The sequence below is a fragment of the Chaetodon trifascialis genome, chromosome 12 (assembly GCF_039877785.1).
Source record: "Chaetodon trifascialis isolate fChaTrf1 chromosome 12, fChaTrf1.hap1, whole genome shotgun sequence".
NCBI lineage: Eukaryota > Metazoa > Chordata > Actinopteri > Chaetodontiformes > Chaetodontidae > Chaetodon > Chaetodon trifascialis.
This window is the reverse complement of record NC_092067.1, coordinates 7,217,769-7,233,882: the sequence shown is the minus strand read 5'-3', so window position 1 is coordinate 7,233,882 and position 16,114 is coordinate 7,217,769. Positions and strand designations below refer to the sequence as shown.

Below are 16,114 nucleotides of genomic sequence, written 5' to 3'. Positions count from 1 at the left end.
TTACAGTACATTCAGCAGTCCTTAGTTTTCCTTGAAGAGTTTGATGCTACAGCTCATGGTGCGCTCAGAATTTATGGGCGTTTGGCAGAAACCATTTCAGGCCCAGAGGATCAGCTCTGATCGCTCTGTATTGAGTCTGAGCTACCTGCTGATGTCTGAAATCAAGACTAAACTTCCACCAAAGCTTGTAGCGGATGCCATCCATAACTGACAGACTTTTATATGTTGCAAGCACCCTGCAATGCCTGAAATCCTTCACACGGACTCAGACAGTGTCTGCTCTTCCGTCTCAGACCAGCTCCTACACAACTTTCCTGAGAGTTCCTCTCAGTGGTGGAGGGATAAAAACTCTGTTCGCTTCTTTCTTCCTGCTTGGACTGTGCACCTGCTCATTACTTTACACAAGACCAGTCTTCTCAACGTGTTTAGGAGCAGCAAACTGATTGAGAAAATTAACCTGCAATTTCTCCTTCTGGACCGCGTTACGGCCTGTAAGATGTTATTGCAGAAAATGATGATGTCACAGTGAAGTTGACCTTTGACCTTCTGCATATAAAATGTCATTACTTGTTTATTTGTCATCATTGACATTTGTGTGAAATTTAGTCACAATTGGCGTATGAATTTCTTAATGAGTTATTGTCAAAAATTTGTTTTGTGAGGTCACCGTGACCTTTAACCTTTGACCACTAAATTCAAAGCAGTTCATCTGTCCAAGTGACGTTTGTGCCACACTCGAAGAAAGTCAATACATAAAACAGATACAAGCAACAAATGCTCACATTTAAGAACCAGAGACAGTTTAATGTTTGCTTTAATGTGAATAAACATTTAACAGCTGATCAGTTATTAAAACTGTTGTTGATTAATTTTCTGTTTACTGAGTAAAAGTCTGATTGACTAACTTGTCGTCATAACTAGTTGAAGCAAATAAAAAAAAAAGCATCCAGGAAGAGGGCAGTCTGTCCCCCATCGGTCTGCTTCTGTTGCTTTGACAGAAATCCTGCTCGGTATCCGTTCCTTCAGCAGTGACTCTGTGACTGCCGTCCTCACGTTACATACAAAGATTAACTGCGCGCACGTGATGTTCACGAGAGTTCACATCTGAAAGCAGCTGTAGTTACTCAAGGACGCCACTGAAAATACTGAAAGTCAAAGGAAAAACATCCTAATTTGTAGCGAGCTGATTATTTGTTGCTACATGGCTAATTAGCAATTAGTCCACTGAAAGACTGGCTCCAAATCCTGATATGGTTAATGGGTGAATGCATGCGGGTCAACAGAACTGGCTTGGAAACCGCATTCACGAGTCTCCTTATCAGATCCAGGTTCTCCACGGCTGATCAAACTCTAGCTGAAGCCAAGTGATGACATCATCTGGCATGTGTTTAAGGACTATGTCACAGCAGCCTTGGCCGGGGTGATTTTTACTCATCTCAGAAGACCCTCTCCATCACCGTCACCATCCCCCCGTTGTGGTGTGAATGCCTCTTCTGTGAGCCAGGCCAGGGATCTGCCAGCGGCCCCTCTCTTTGTGAGCTGAATGGGCACGGCTCGGCCACGTTTTAAGGCACCCTAATGTACCATGGCTGGACCACAAAGGCAGCGTGGTAATTTGCCAAGGATAATGACGCTCACTTAATTCGGCCCCAGGGGCCACAAACAGAGAGCTTTAAAGAGAATCCGCATCCAGGGATGAGTCCCCTGTCCCCCCGTTTTTTCTAGGTCTCTCTCTCCTTCTGAGTCCACCCCTTCTCTCTCTCTTATTGGCCTGAAAGAAGCTTGTTTTCTTCCGGCTTATTGTCATCCTGAACTAAATATCAGCAAACAACAGCGGGGCCGGAGGAGACAACATGCCAACCACGACTGGAGACACTGATCTCTTCGCTGAGGAGCAGAGAGGACCAAGACAAACACAGAGGAGCTTTCTCAAAGCGGCCAGAGAGGGAGCAGCGCCGCTCTGCTCCAATGACACATATTAGGGAAAGACATTTAGGCCACAAATTGAATTGAGCAGAGTAAGTGAGAAGGAGGTGAGCGCTCAGCACAGGGAGTACAACAACAGAACGTAAGCAAATGCCAGGCCTGGCCTTCAGGGATATTAAATACAGAGAGCGAGAGGAGGGTGAGATTGGAGCAGAAGTGGTCTGTGCTTTTCATGATAAATTGGCCTGTGTTCTTCTGAGAGATTCTTGTTTTTGGCAGTAAAGGGTCCTTTGATGAGTTTGACGCTCAATCTCAGCTTGCCTTTTAAAAGAGATGATAACATTTGATTATCTTATTTGCGGAGGTCGGGGGCTTTGTAAGAATCCACTTTAAAGCTTCTTTTGTAATCTGACAGTGCTGCAATTCATGAATGGAGATTTTTTTACTCTGAAGAATAATTTTTCAGCTGATCAGTAGACAAGCAACAACAACAGACAGGCCTCAGGCAATATGTTGGCTCAATATTCTCATATTCACAGGGTAATTCTCATAATCTCTAATTATGCCTGAAGGAAGGCAACAGAATGTGTATGATCTATTCATCTGCATAAAGTCTTAATCATGCCATTTCAATGCAAACAAAGCAGAGCTTGATTACTGTGAATACCAGACTGAATTCATAGATTGATGGTGCTTACAGCACTTAGATGCTTCACAGTAAACAATTATGCAAAAGCCAAAACATTTTCATACGCATCAGAGTTGATAGTCAAGTGCTGATGTGATGTTCTGGTGAACAGGTTTAAGATGCAACTTCCACAGTCTGGGTCCAGTTAGAGACCTTTGTTGCATGCCTGAAAAAAAATAATGAACCTCGGGGGTTGAGGGATGTAATTGCTGTTGTAATAATCAAATTAATGGCAGTCATGCAAATACACTGACAGTCTGCTCTGGTGGAGGTGATGTCACGAGGTGATTGTGTCACAATCAGAGAGAGAGAGAGAGAAGTAAAACTGGTCCATTAGCAGCTGCACTCCACCCATCGTCCCACCTCTCCAGCTTATCCTCCCCTCTTTCGCCTCCACCGCCACACTCTCGCCGCTGCTTTTCAAATCACTTCACTCGGTCAGAATAAAGGACTTTCACCAAAAAAAAGGCTGTCTTACCTTTGCTACAGAGGCCACAGAGTTTTGGGATGAGGGAAGAAAGACGTTCAGAGAAAATGGGAATGCGAGAAAAAAGAATTGTAGCAATCCCTCATCGCAGAGATATCCACAGGACCAGAGAGAAGTTTGGTGTTTGCCAACAAAATTGAGCGCAAAGGGGGAAAAAAAACTAACTGAGTTGTGGAACAAAGGTGAAGCAGAAATCCAGGTAAAAGATTCAGAAACTAATCGAAAGAAATGCGTGAAAGTGGCATGAAAGGTTCTGAATGAAAAAAGTGTACTCACCAGCTAAGCATCACTGGGGTGTGGGGAGGGGGCGGAGAGGGCCGTCTGTCCTTTTCAAACTTCTTCTGGAGGGAGAGAGAGAGAGAGGGGAGGGGGAGGGGTGAGTCTTTCACTCGCTGCTCGCCTCCTTCTCATAAGCAGAGTGCAGAGCCACAAAGAAGAGCTGGCGCTCTCGTAAACAAACCGCCAACTTCTCAATGGAGCAGAGAAGGCGGTGCAGGAATGGCATTTAAACGGAGACTTCTTGGGGTTGTGGGCTGGAGCAAAAGAGGGACCTGCACGATCAACTGAAGGCCCGACTGGACAACAACAAACTTCAAAGTTCAATACAGTTCAAACACATAAAGGCCATATGACATAAGAAGCCCTGCACTGCAGAGAAAACACAGCCCAAATATGGTCAGCTGTAAATTACAATGTGGATGTAAATCAGGTGAGCAGATGCCTAATTGTCTTGAATCAAACACGGATGCTAATATGCAGAGAGCACTTTGGGCTCAGAGCTTTTTGATCTCAACGCCACAAAGCAAATTGGAACAAATAGCCCTGGTTGGTTTCTAAGGCAACCTGAGAGACCGGCTCAGACTTGCCACCCCTCTTACGGCGTCACAGGCCATAATATGGCTGCTGTCTCCTTCACTTCCACATGCAGAATGGCAAAAATGGATGATAGAGGGATTATTGCCATCTGATTGATTAGTAGTTTTTTCAACAAACTCTTAAACCATTTTTATTCTATAAACTGTCACAAAATATTGAAAAATGTCCTTCAGAAGGTGACATCTTGAAAGTTTTTTTCTGTCTGACCAAGAGTCTAAAAGTTAATTCAAATCAAATTACAATGATATAAAGCAATAAAAATCCTTAACTTTGAGAAGCTGGAACTAGAGAATACTTCACATTACATTTACATGCATGTGTGTACCAATACAATCTTTTTTGCTTCATTAGTGACAATTAATCAGCTATCAAAATGATCATTTGCTTAAAACCCCGTTCAAAGACAGCTCAATGCTGAGACTCTGAGCAGCCGCAAAGACAGGTAGACAAATGCAGTAAAGGGGATTTTCTATGGAGCTAAGCTGAGAATTTAGCAGTGAGCAGCGGGAAGTGTCCGCTCAAACAAAAAAAAGTCCCCATAATCTCCAGTGTCAGTGTGGGATCAGGCTTTATTCACTGCAACAAGTGAGGAGGAAGAATTCTCATAAACTGCTTAGTCTGTGACCTATCGGCCTACTCTCTTTCAGACACACACACAAACCCACACATAAACACACACACACACACACACACACACACACACACACACACACACACACACACACACACAAACCCACACATAAACACACACACACACACACACACACACACACACACACACACACACACACACACACACACACACACACACACACACATCAACCTCCTGCCTCTGCAGCAGACAGTCAGACAAATAAAGCCTGGGACTGCTCAACGCTGGTCCATCTCAGTAAAATGTATTAACCAGATCACTGACAGGCATGTGACATTCAGCGTAATGCAAATCACACTGCAGGCATGTGGTCTGATAAACATCACACACAAGCTGATAACACCAGATAACATCAGAGCCCAGCCATGACCAGTTCTTCATACGAGATTAATGTTGATGAAGCTCTTCATAGCTGCATGAAATTCATCTGGAACTGCTGTCAGAGCAACAAGCCCTTAAGGCCAAAGCTGCAAATGAGCGGCTTATGACGGTTAGGTGTTTTAGGGTGCAGCCCATACAGGAACATTTTCATTATCAAACACAAACGTGTTGATGGAATTCTGATTTTAGATAAGAACATAAAGGTTCAAACATGAATGTGTGTGCCAAATTTCATGCCAATTAATCCAACAGCTCAATCCAACAGCTCACTTAGCTAGAAACTAGGAAAAACATGAAAAGCACATGTGTGTTCGATGACATTAATAAATACTGCATTCCATTTAGGCGAATTACTTCAGGGTCCTGGTATCAGCCATGCTGGCTCACTGTCATGGCTTACTGAGACACTTACTGGAGCTGAGCCACCGTTAAAGAAATGTGCTCCACCTGTGCCTTTGGTCAAAATGTCTGCCACGAAAAAGATCTAAAAGAACGCACAAACTCAGTCTTAGCCACATGCTTCTCTGCTCCACAGAATGGCCTCACAAGGTTTCAGTTACAGCTGAACTGTTAATGATCATAACTGGTCAGAATCTAGACTGAAAGGCAAGCAACATCACGTCCTCTGACGTCTTCTGATATTTAATAGCAGAGCTGAAAAGTCATCAGGAGCTCAAGTTTTACTTGTTTGATGTTATTCTCTAATTATTTCTCCCTGAGGAGCTCTCTCTCTCTCTCTCTCTCACACACACACACACACACACACACACACACACACACACACAGAAAGAGAGAGCCATGGTGGACATTACATCCATTTCCTATGGGGACTTATGTTTAGTCCCCATAAGGAAGGTGAGTCCCCATAATGTGACTGTATGAACAACTTTATGTCCCCACACACAAGCACACATGCACATACACACACAATAGAGTCAGAGAAGACAGGGGAAGACAGCTAGATAGCTATGCCGTATATAGCAGCAATCTACTTTCTGTCTCCTCTTTTCTAATCTAGAATTAGTCCTTGAAAGTCATCTGCCAGTGTGTGTGTGTGTGTGTGTGTGTGTGTGTGTGTGTGTGTGTGTGTGTGTGTGTGTGTGTGTGTGTGTGTGTGTGTGTGTGTGTGTGTGTGTGTGTGTGGAGAACTCGAGATGCTCTGTAACCAGCAGCTCTGATAACAGCATGAGGCCAACAAAGCAGCCAGGAGGTTCAGATCACACTCTTGTCCTCCAATCTGGAACTTTCTTTTGTTCCGTCAAAACTTTCGCTTCTCACCGCAGCACATCTCCCTCGTTTCTGTCCACAAGAAGTGGTTATCGATGGTCGCTATCGGATCCAGCAGTGCAAATCAAATTCCTCCTCATTAAACTGCAGTTGCTGGTAACTGAATCAGACAGTTTAATGAAGACTTAGCGGGAAACAGGTGAAGAGGCGAGTTATGAGGCAGTAGGAGTTCAACAACTCATGGAGTCTGTTACACACACACACGCACACATGCCCACACGCACGCACACACACACACACAGTATACTTGTGTAGTTTCACATTCCTCCTTCAGGGCAGTAAAGGAAATATGTCTAATTAGGACTGAATTACTGCCTGCAGCTCTCCACTTACATCACACTGTAGCAGGGTGCTGCTGCTAAACAAACTTTTTCTGAAGGCTCACAAAGTCTAACACATCATATCCTTGTTTTTGTTGAACAAGGACACGCTGCATGATATAAACCGAGCCAGTGGCACTCCAAAAACTCTCTCAACACTTTGTTGCGGAGTCATAGATGCTTCTAGATTCTTCTTATATTGTCACCACAGCATCTTCTGGTGTTATCACCTGTGAGGGTGACATGAACCGAACTCACAATTGTCTTTCCAATCTACAAGGACAATATTGGCACAGCTCTGTGCGGCTGGAGCTCAAATGGCTGCGTTCAAACTAGAAGTTCATTATAAAAAGGACGACAATGAATGTTTCCTGAGGGAGATGTTTTGTAATATCATACACTCTGTGTAAGCGACTGGCATTTATGGTCTCATTAGTTATGTTTCTATGCAAGCGTGAGTTTTAGAAAAACTCTGCAGAATAATAAGTAAGCATACATGTTTTTGTCAACTACTCTTACACAAATAGACTCAAGAATATGTGACAAGATGACATTATCAATTGAACCCCAGTATCTCTCATGCATTATGGAATTTCATCGCTGCTTCCTGCCACAGCAGATTCATGTGACGTTTTGACAGCCACAGCGGGGACAGAGACGAGGTGACATGCGACAGAGGTCCCCAGCTGCACACGAACCAAACAGCAGTAGTTCCTCAGCTGAGCCGGGGCAGCGAATATGCACTAAACCGAAAAATCTCTCAAAAAGATTCTAATCTTGTATTGGTAAAGTCCATAATATGAATGTACACAAGTGTAGCTCCATCACCACAAATCAAAACATGAGCAGTTTCATTATACATTACGTCAATACACTTCACATTCAGGTGGTCAAAAATGTATAGATTGGATAAAATGCACTAAGCATTTCAAAGTTGTAATTATTTCAGTCTAAAATGCAGCAAATTTCCACCAAGCAATGAGAACCAGAGAGGAAAAACACGCAGGACTTCTCTCTGCTCAGCTGTGCTGTTTCTCTTTCCACTCGCATTGAACAGAGTAAACAATGAGTCTGCCAGATAAGCCATGTCATGACACTGCTTTTAAACTACCTCAAGTACTGTTGGCGCATTATGTGCTGTCACATTTTTTCATACTGACCAACAAAAAACTGGCAGGCCAACATGGCTGATAACATTGCCCCTTTAATTTATGGGTCCAGTTCCACTTTTGGTGTCATAAAATGTAACTCTTTTGCAGATATTTCATACAGAATATGGTCCATATTCCTCAGGTTTAATTACAGATCAAGAATGCAGAAGGTAAGACAGCATCCATTCTGAAGGCGTGTCTGCAGAGATCTGCAGGAAACTGATCAAACCAAAGAAAAGAGCAAATCACATTCTGTCAACAAATCCAAAAAACAATGACCTCCACTTAGACTACTAAAAGTCCCAGCATGGGGGAAAAACAACGCTCCCCTATCACTTAAACTGAATCTTTACAGGATAGCCTAAGGAAAAATCCAGACGAAAGCAAACACAACATAAACAAACAGAGAGGCATCACGTCCAGGAGCAGTCTCAGAGAGAACAGAGAGGATGCTGGGAAAAGACTGGAAAGATGGGAAATATGACTCTTCAAAGAGGTGAGACAGTATTTACATTGTGATATTGGATTTGTAGAGACTATTATCTGCCTCAGATGTAATCACAGAAATTGCTATTACACAAAAAGACACTGAAGACTACACAGCCTCCCAAAACAAAGATTTCCCAACGTTAACTAACACCTGTCTGATATTCTATAATGCAGTTCATCGTCTTCTGAACTTGATTCAGATGAGGAAAACCAACAACAACAAAAAGAGCGAAAGGAAAATGTGTGAATTTTACTGTTAAACACGACAAAGGAAATCAATTGGGCTTGAACGACAGAGACAGAGGGAGTGAGACAGTGGCAGTTACACTGCTTAAATAATATAGCACATGCAAGTGGCTGAAGCCTGGGGTAGACAGACAAGTGGCTGAGGTCACACCGGAGCGCATACAACAGCACATGCACACACATACACACACACCACTTCCCAAAAGGTCGACTCTTACAGATGAGACGGTTTAACTTGCACAACCTGAAACCATGGCATCACGTTGACAGGCAAAGTCATCCATTACCCTTCTTATTCTTCTCTATCCCCGTACGCCTCCACAGCAGCGGCGGCGGTAGGCTGGCCGGGTTTCCAGCCCAGTTTCATATGTCCTTGGCTTTCCATCATAGCACTTGACACGTGTTTATATATACAGTGTGACCTCTGACCCCGCACTCCCTGTTCTCAGAAACAACCTCTCTGCTTTAGAGGAGAGGTCACTTACGTTATTGCAAGAGTGGTGACAAATGGCTCACACAGCTGAGATGTAAACAAGGTCTGAGCGTAAAGACTACAGAGGGCATAAATGCACCACTGATGTAAGTGAGATAAGTGAGAACATGCACCTACACACCCACACCTCCACATATACACAGTTAGTGTTACATACTGTAAATACGTGTGCTCCCATACTTCCATCTTCATGAAAACCAATTTCAGACCTTGTGTCATGTGTATGTGTTTCTAGCTGATTGCCCACTAAACTCAAATGGGTCGTAATTAAAGAAGCCTGATGCTCCAAATGCATCAGTGTTAGCTTTAATGCTACAAACTGCACAGCTGACCAACTGGTTTAAGGTGGTTGATGATGGATGTCAAGTACGCAGATGCAATTCATTGCTAAGGCAAGCAGGAGATCTGGAAGGCGAGTTGAAGGACCGGTTTGACCGATTTGAATTTACATAATCACGACGCTTCCTCTTCTTTATGCAAATTAGTTGGCAACACATGAATCTGTTACTGCATGGCCTATTTCTCGACTAAAATCTTTTCAGAAACATATTTTGGTGGACTGTTTGGCTGTAATATGAGAAACTCTGTTACCCAGTCGATGAAGTGAGTCAATGGCAATAACTTTTAACTTGGTAAAAGGTAGCTACGCTAGCATGGCTCGCTATAGCTAATATAGCTAAATAGCCAGAACTAGCAATTAGCCCTTTGCTAGCAGGGCCTGACAGATAAAGGGGCTGGACTAGCTACCTTTAAAACTGGCATGCTCAATAAAAACTTTGATAAGTTTCTATGTTCTTTTTATCTGCCTGCCTCACTGCCTCTCTGTTATCTTAACTCAAACGTGCACCGTGCAGCAGTGAACATTCGCACCTTTGTGTCGTGTTGATGGCAAAATGTATTTCACATACTTATGACGGTCCAGGGTCCTGGTACTGTGCAGCACTCAATGGTAGAGCTTACTGGGTCACCTAGCTTTAGATTTGACTAAGCCACCATTAATGTTAATTACACCTGGATTTTGACAAAAAAATCACAATGTCTGCTGTGAAAAAGGTCATTTCTCTTCCTTATCTCCTCAGCCCAGCTGCAGGGGCCTCGTCTCGTCGGCGAGGACGAGTCAGTGGACTAACATAGCTGGCATTCAGGAGTAAAGCCCCATGAAAGAGCAGCTGCTAATGAGAGCAAGCTAACACCTGAAAGAGGACAGGAGAACTGATGGAGTTCACGATGAGCGAGCTGGTTAAATTTACATTTTGAATTTATTATTTGAATGTATTGTTTTAGTTCGCTGACTGGATTTCTGAAAATTGTTTTCTTGTTGTGCCATTAGCTTAACTGTTACCTTGTAGGAGACATTGACACAGCCAGGCTTACATATTCTATGGCTATGAAAGCAGCATGTCCTTCTGCATCGTGTTTATTTCATTACACAGACCTTCATCAGTATTTATCTATTGCATTAATACTCTCATGGTGTAAACTAATTCTTTTGCATTTACAATCAGGGAAAATTTGAGTTCATTAACAAATTAAAGCCTTACATTTGACTTCATTATTTAGATTTCTATATCTCTTATTTCCACTAATATGATTGTGACCCACAAAACTGTAGTGTTAAAACAGACCAGTCTATTCTAATTCAGTTCTTTTGTTTGTGTTTTGTATTTTAGGCCTTATATTATTTACTAGCTAAAATTCAAAAGATGTTTGTATAATGCATTCATCCTGTACACATTTTCAGCCCAGGCAGGATTTCTTTTATTTACTTAATGTTATGAAATTCTATAATATTGGATTTGGAAAAAAGGAGTTTTCATAAAATTTGATTGCCACTCGTTTAAAATGCAGTTTCAGCAAACAATGCAGCAAAGAAGTGAAATAAGAAAAGCATGGCCATGAAAGCAGTAAGACAGACATCAGGGAGAGGAGATACAAAAGACCTGCAGCACGGTGGACATTCTTTTTGAACTAATCTGTGCTGCTTCTGCAGCTCTCGTGGTGCAGTCCTGCTGTGTGTCTGTGTGTGTGGATTGTGTAAGTGCATTTACACCAGGTGTTTGCCGTAGGATAAAGTCTCTCCAACAGAGTCTGCATGCGGTCCCCGGGCTGTTGATTAGTCTGCTACTGGAGTAAATGTGGTTGCACTACTGGGTGTTTCTCTGTGTGTGATGGAACATTTTACAGGATACATGTGTGTATCTGTGGCTGTTTTAGGTGTGCACTTCTCTGTTTCTGTGTCCTTGAGTGCTTGTTTGTGTGGAAATGCTGCTCACATGCATGTGTCTGTAACTGAACTTGATGGTTCCAAGTACAGTTTGTTGTGCTGGTGCAGAGTGAAGTGCACAGCAAGGGGATTGAATTGTCTGCAGGCAGCCAGCAGCAGCGACCTCTGCTTCAGACCGACATTATACTTATCGAGCTGAATATTGATCCACACATCCAAATTGTGCAGCAGCCAAATGGCCGCGCCAGTCTTGCCAAGCTGGCAGAACGAGACCTGGATCAATTTTGCAGCACTTGACAAAAACATGACGAACATGTGATACACTGTGGTGTTCGAGCGATGGATCCTATTGTGATGCTGCTGAAGAGTGTCACACACAGCATACTGTTTTTATCACATTTGATTCAAATGGTGTAGCTTCTTCTGCCTCTGTGTGCTTTAACCCTAATTAGCTAAAAAAGCAAACATGATGCGAGTGTGGTTTCAACGACAGACTGCATCTATACTCACATTCTGCTTTACATTCAAACAGCATATTCATTAGCACTAATTTGCATAATGGTACAGTCAGGCTGGTCATAAACTGCAGAAGAATAAAAAGCAAAGTGTAAGGGAACATCAGTGAAACGGCAGCCTTCAAACTGTTTGAGAGTCTAATCCTCACAGCTGCTGGAGGAACACTGACCATTCCTTTGCATTTCTTTTCTTGATTATACATGAACAACAGAGACACCACAACATCACACGGGATCGCGAGGTTTGGGTTCAGACTGCCAGTTCCATGTTGGGAAAAAATCCAAATTTGTTGATTTCTTTTATCTTTATTTTTCAGTAGCACATTGCAGGTATGAAACATGTAGATCATTTTACGAAAGCTAATATGAATCTGACACTTTGCAGTTTTCTGATGATGCATTTTCATGTTTTAGTTGTTTAAATATTAAGTTATTTATAAAAAGTTGCTAAAAGCTAAACCTAGGACAGGATTTGGATAGTCACTTCTATTTTAGATCCAGTTCCCTGCTGGCAAAGCGCCTACAACTGTCAAGCACTGATGCATCACATGACCTTTACTGTATTTGGCTGACACTTTTATCCAAAGTGACTTACAACCATGCAATTGCAAGAATCATAAAAGTGCATCAACTTCATCAAATATGCTCAGGTGCTGCATTTACTTTAGCTATTTATGACTTAATAACAAATGTTAAAAGCAAAACTTCATTTGATTCGAATCTGGATTCAGATTCAATGAAATGTTCTTGAACCTCAGCTCCAAACAATCTCAACAGACGCTGGATTTGAAAGGAGCTGGATTCAATAATAGATTCTATACTGGATAAAGAATCGATACAATGCTGTTGAACCACCACCCTCAAATCACAGTCGTCAAATCAATGTACCAGGTAAGGTAAATGTACAGTATTTGTACAAGAGTTGGCTGCTCCAAAGCGTACAGTATGTGCTCCACATCTCTAATCCTGAAACTTGAATCTTCCTATCAAAGCTTTGTGGGAATATCCCCAACAGCGCACACTCGAACCCTCCGTCCCTCATTATCCCAAACACTTGATCTCCGTTTCCCTCTCACTTTTTCTTCTAACTCACATCTCAACCGAGAAAAACTCTGACAGTAGCTGCATCATTAAAACATGCACAGCGATACGATCCAGCTAAATCCCCTGACTTTGTGGGTGGAGAGCAGCTCCACTCAAAAACACAGAAAGACAGAGCTGATTCCTTCATGCAGTCCTGAAGTGGTTACTTCTAGGAACTGCATGTGGCATTGAAAGGAGAAGAAAACCATTTGCACCTGCAGTTCACATGCATATTTACTCCATCAGACACTGGGCTCTGAGGCGCAGGGCCCTGAGGATAAAGAACAGAAGGACTGGGGCGAGGAAGGACACCGGCTTCCAGAGGGAAGAAGAGAGAGGATAACTCTCCGTCTTTTCCCTGTTGGTCGGACGCCATCAAGGGAAGAAGTGAGCTGAGCCGAGCAAAGCAGCAGTGAGTATTACCCCGACTGAGGAAGAAAGAAAGAGAGTGGGCGATGAGGAGGAGGAAACAAGAGGGATGAGAGGGGATGGGCGCATTGCACCACCACACAAATCCAGAGAAAAACGCACCTTCGGGGTGAGCTTGCCTGCAGAAGTCTTACTCAGACCTAGAACTAAATTATGTTTCCTGCTGTATGCAGCTGCATCAAAGCAAATTCAAACAGAGAGGGAATCAGCTGTATTATGGCAATCAGCAGTCTTCTCAGCTGCTGAAGCTGCACAGCTCATATGCTTTTATACCCACCACTATGTAAATTACTGGTAGAAAATTGAGTGAGATGTTTCCATCAGCCTAATGTATTATGTGCATTAAGCTAACACAGCTTTCTGCCAACAGCGCTGAAACACAGCTCCAACTCCTAATGTGAGAAAGAAACTCTTCCCGTATGGACACATATAGAGAATTACAATTAACCCTGCCAGGGATGAATCAAACATGAGGTGGTCTGGCCTTTTAACCCCTGATGTCTTGGGACTCCGTCCACTCCAACTCTACATGCGGACAAGCCATCTTTACACCAGTGCAGTATGTGATAGTTGAACGTATCATTCCAAAGGCATGGTCATTAATTAGCGGCCATAACAGCCCCCAGTCTTCTGGTTTCAGGCTTTACAACAGATTGTAAACCTGGCTGGAGTGAATTCCTGTTGCTCCCATTCAGCCACAAGAGCATGAGTGAGGTCAGCCACTGATGTTCGGTGATAAGGTCACAGCGAGTGTTCCACCTCATTCCAAAAGTGTTGGTTTTAAAGTTGGGGTTCTGTGCAGGCCTGAATGCATGTTTTGGGACTTTGAAACATTGAAAAAGGAAAGGGCCTTCCCCAAACTGCTGCCACAAAGTTAAAAGTACACCATTGTCTAGAAAATCACTGTAGGCTGCAACATTCAGATTTCCCTTTATTGGAAGTGAGGGGCCTTGGCCAGACCATTAAAAGAGCCCCAGACTTTATTTTGTGCAGATAGATAGATAGATAGATAGATAGATAGATAGATAGATAGATAGATAGATAGATAGATAGATAGATAGATAGATAGATAGATAGATAGATAGATAGATAGATAGATAGATAGATAGATTTCTTTTTAACCTTTTGAACATCAAACACTTCTATATTGTGGGCTCAAAAGGTGCCTCTGACATGTCTGTAGCTTGCTCCTTTGTGAAGGATGGCAACTGTGGATTCATAAGACTCACAGACTCAGAGTCAGGGTGACCGTGTGTCACAGGAAAACATCTCAAAGTGACCACAGAAACGTCTCAAACCACTCCTGCAGCACTATTCACTTCTACACTGTTGATCCATACCTTCAGCATGGTCCGCACACTCATCACTGCACTAATAAATTAGTAAATGCATTCCAGAGGAGCACTGGAGCTGTGAGGACCCAGTGGTGTAACAAGGACGTACTGTTTTATGCTATGGAGAAACCATGAGCGTGTTCAGCATGTTGTAGAAACCTTCTCACAACATTTGTTGCTTCGAAACTCCACTGGAAGAAGCAAATTGTGAGCATATTAGTGATTTAATGGCAAAACTTCAAATTCCTGCACTGATCTTATGGACAATGGTACATAAGTGGATGATGCAGTAAAGTTTCTGTGGATGTTTTGACACTTTTTGGCCTTGATCTTAGGCCACAGTTGGAATCCATCGCAACTGCTGTGAATCCAAGCTGACTGTAGCCGCTGTGCTCTGCAAAGGACCGTTCTAAAAAAACTTTCAAGATGTACCTTTCAAGCCTACAGGCCTTGAAAATTTGATATTCAAAAGTTTGATTGTCCATATTCTTTTATCAAAACTCTTTTGGGAGTAAAACAGAAAACACGCTCAGACCCAAACTGAGAGAACCTCAAGCACAAGTGCTTACCTAAAGTGAACCCTCCATGCAAACACTATACCTGACAACAAAAATAAAAAAGCTCAACAACTTATCGTGTCCTAAACCTACACACAATCAGTCTGGGGCTCATTTCATTTTGGAGTCGACAGCTAGGAGAGAGGGATGGATGTGGATAGGGAGTGGACTGATAGAGAAGGACTGCAAGTGATTCATCTTCCTGAGCCAGCCTTGGTCAGGTGAACACAGGAGTGCAGGCCACGTCTGGTTTTAATCAATGGAAATTCCACCAGGAGCAGAGACTGAAAGAGCCAAAAAATTGAAAAAGCAGCTCAGTGAAGAGCAGAAAATTTGTAAGAGAGAGACATCAAGTGAGGAATGATAAGAGTGCCACAAGAGAGCCCAAAAATGAGAGATGTCAGGAATTAAAAAGCAGCTTCTGGTGATACAGATGATACAGAGTAAATAGCAGAGAAGAAAAGACAGAGATAAATTTTGAAAGTGTGACAAGAAGAGGTGCAGGAGACAGCAAGAATTAGACCATTTAACATATGAGTGGCTGGGAATCAGGCTCCCAATCCATCTTTTAAAGTGCAGGAATGAAACCCCCATTCATCATTGTGGTGTGAGGATATAACTAAAGAAAAGAAAGTGGCAGGTTACAATGCCCCTGTCTTTTATCTAACTCCACTCCTGGGAAAACGGCAAAGAGTTCCTGACTTTGTGAAAGGCAGCAGGAAGATAGAGAGAGCATTTGATTAAGTAATTTGGTGTTTACTGCCACAGACTCATCCGTCATACGCGCTGTTTGCTTAACAACTCTTGAAATGGAAGTACTTAGCAATTAAGATTGAATTGCAGAACGGAGAGACAGGTTCAAATTATATGTGACGCAGTAAAGGAGGCTATTAATTTGGGTTCAAAGAGAGCATGGCCGGAAGGCGGGAAATAAAAGGAAGCACTAAAGCGTGTTACACTGCCTGAGTCTGTATGT

General features: G+C 42.8%; 1 protein-coding gene across 6 annotated transcripts in view; it reads right to left on the bottom strand.

The window, feature by feature from the left end:
- sema5ba (sema domain, seven thrombospondin repeats (type 1 and type 1-like), transmembrane domain (TM) and short cytoplasmic domain, (semaphorin) 5Ba) overlaps positions 1-16,114 on the bottom strand; it is a 154,919-nt gene that overhangs the window by 121,803 nt on the left and 17,002 nt on the right. For 3 of the 6 annotated variants that reach the window (XM_070975772.1, XM_070975775.1, XM_070975776.1), the window contains exon 2: positions 3,378-3,442. The exons of 2 other annotated variants lie outside the window; for them this stretch is intronic. The gene's annotated coding sequence lies outside the window, so the exon portion shown is untranslated. The remainder of the gene's footprint in view (positions 1-3,377; positions 3,443-16,114) is intronic. One more of the 6 variants, XM_070975773.1, reaches the window with a different exon arrangement.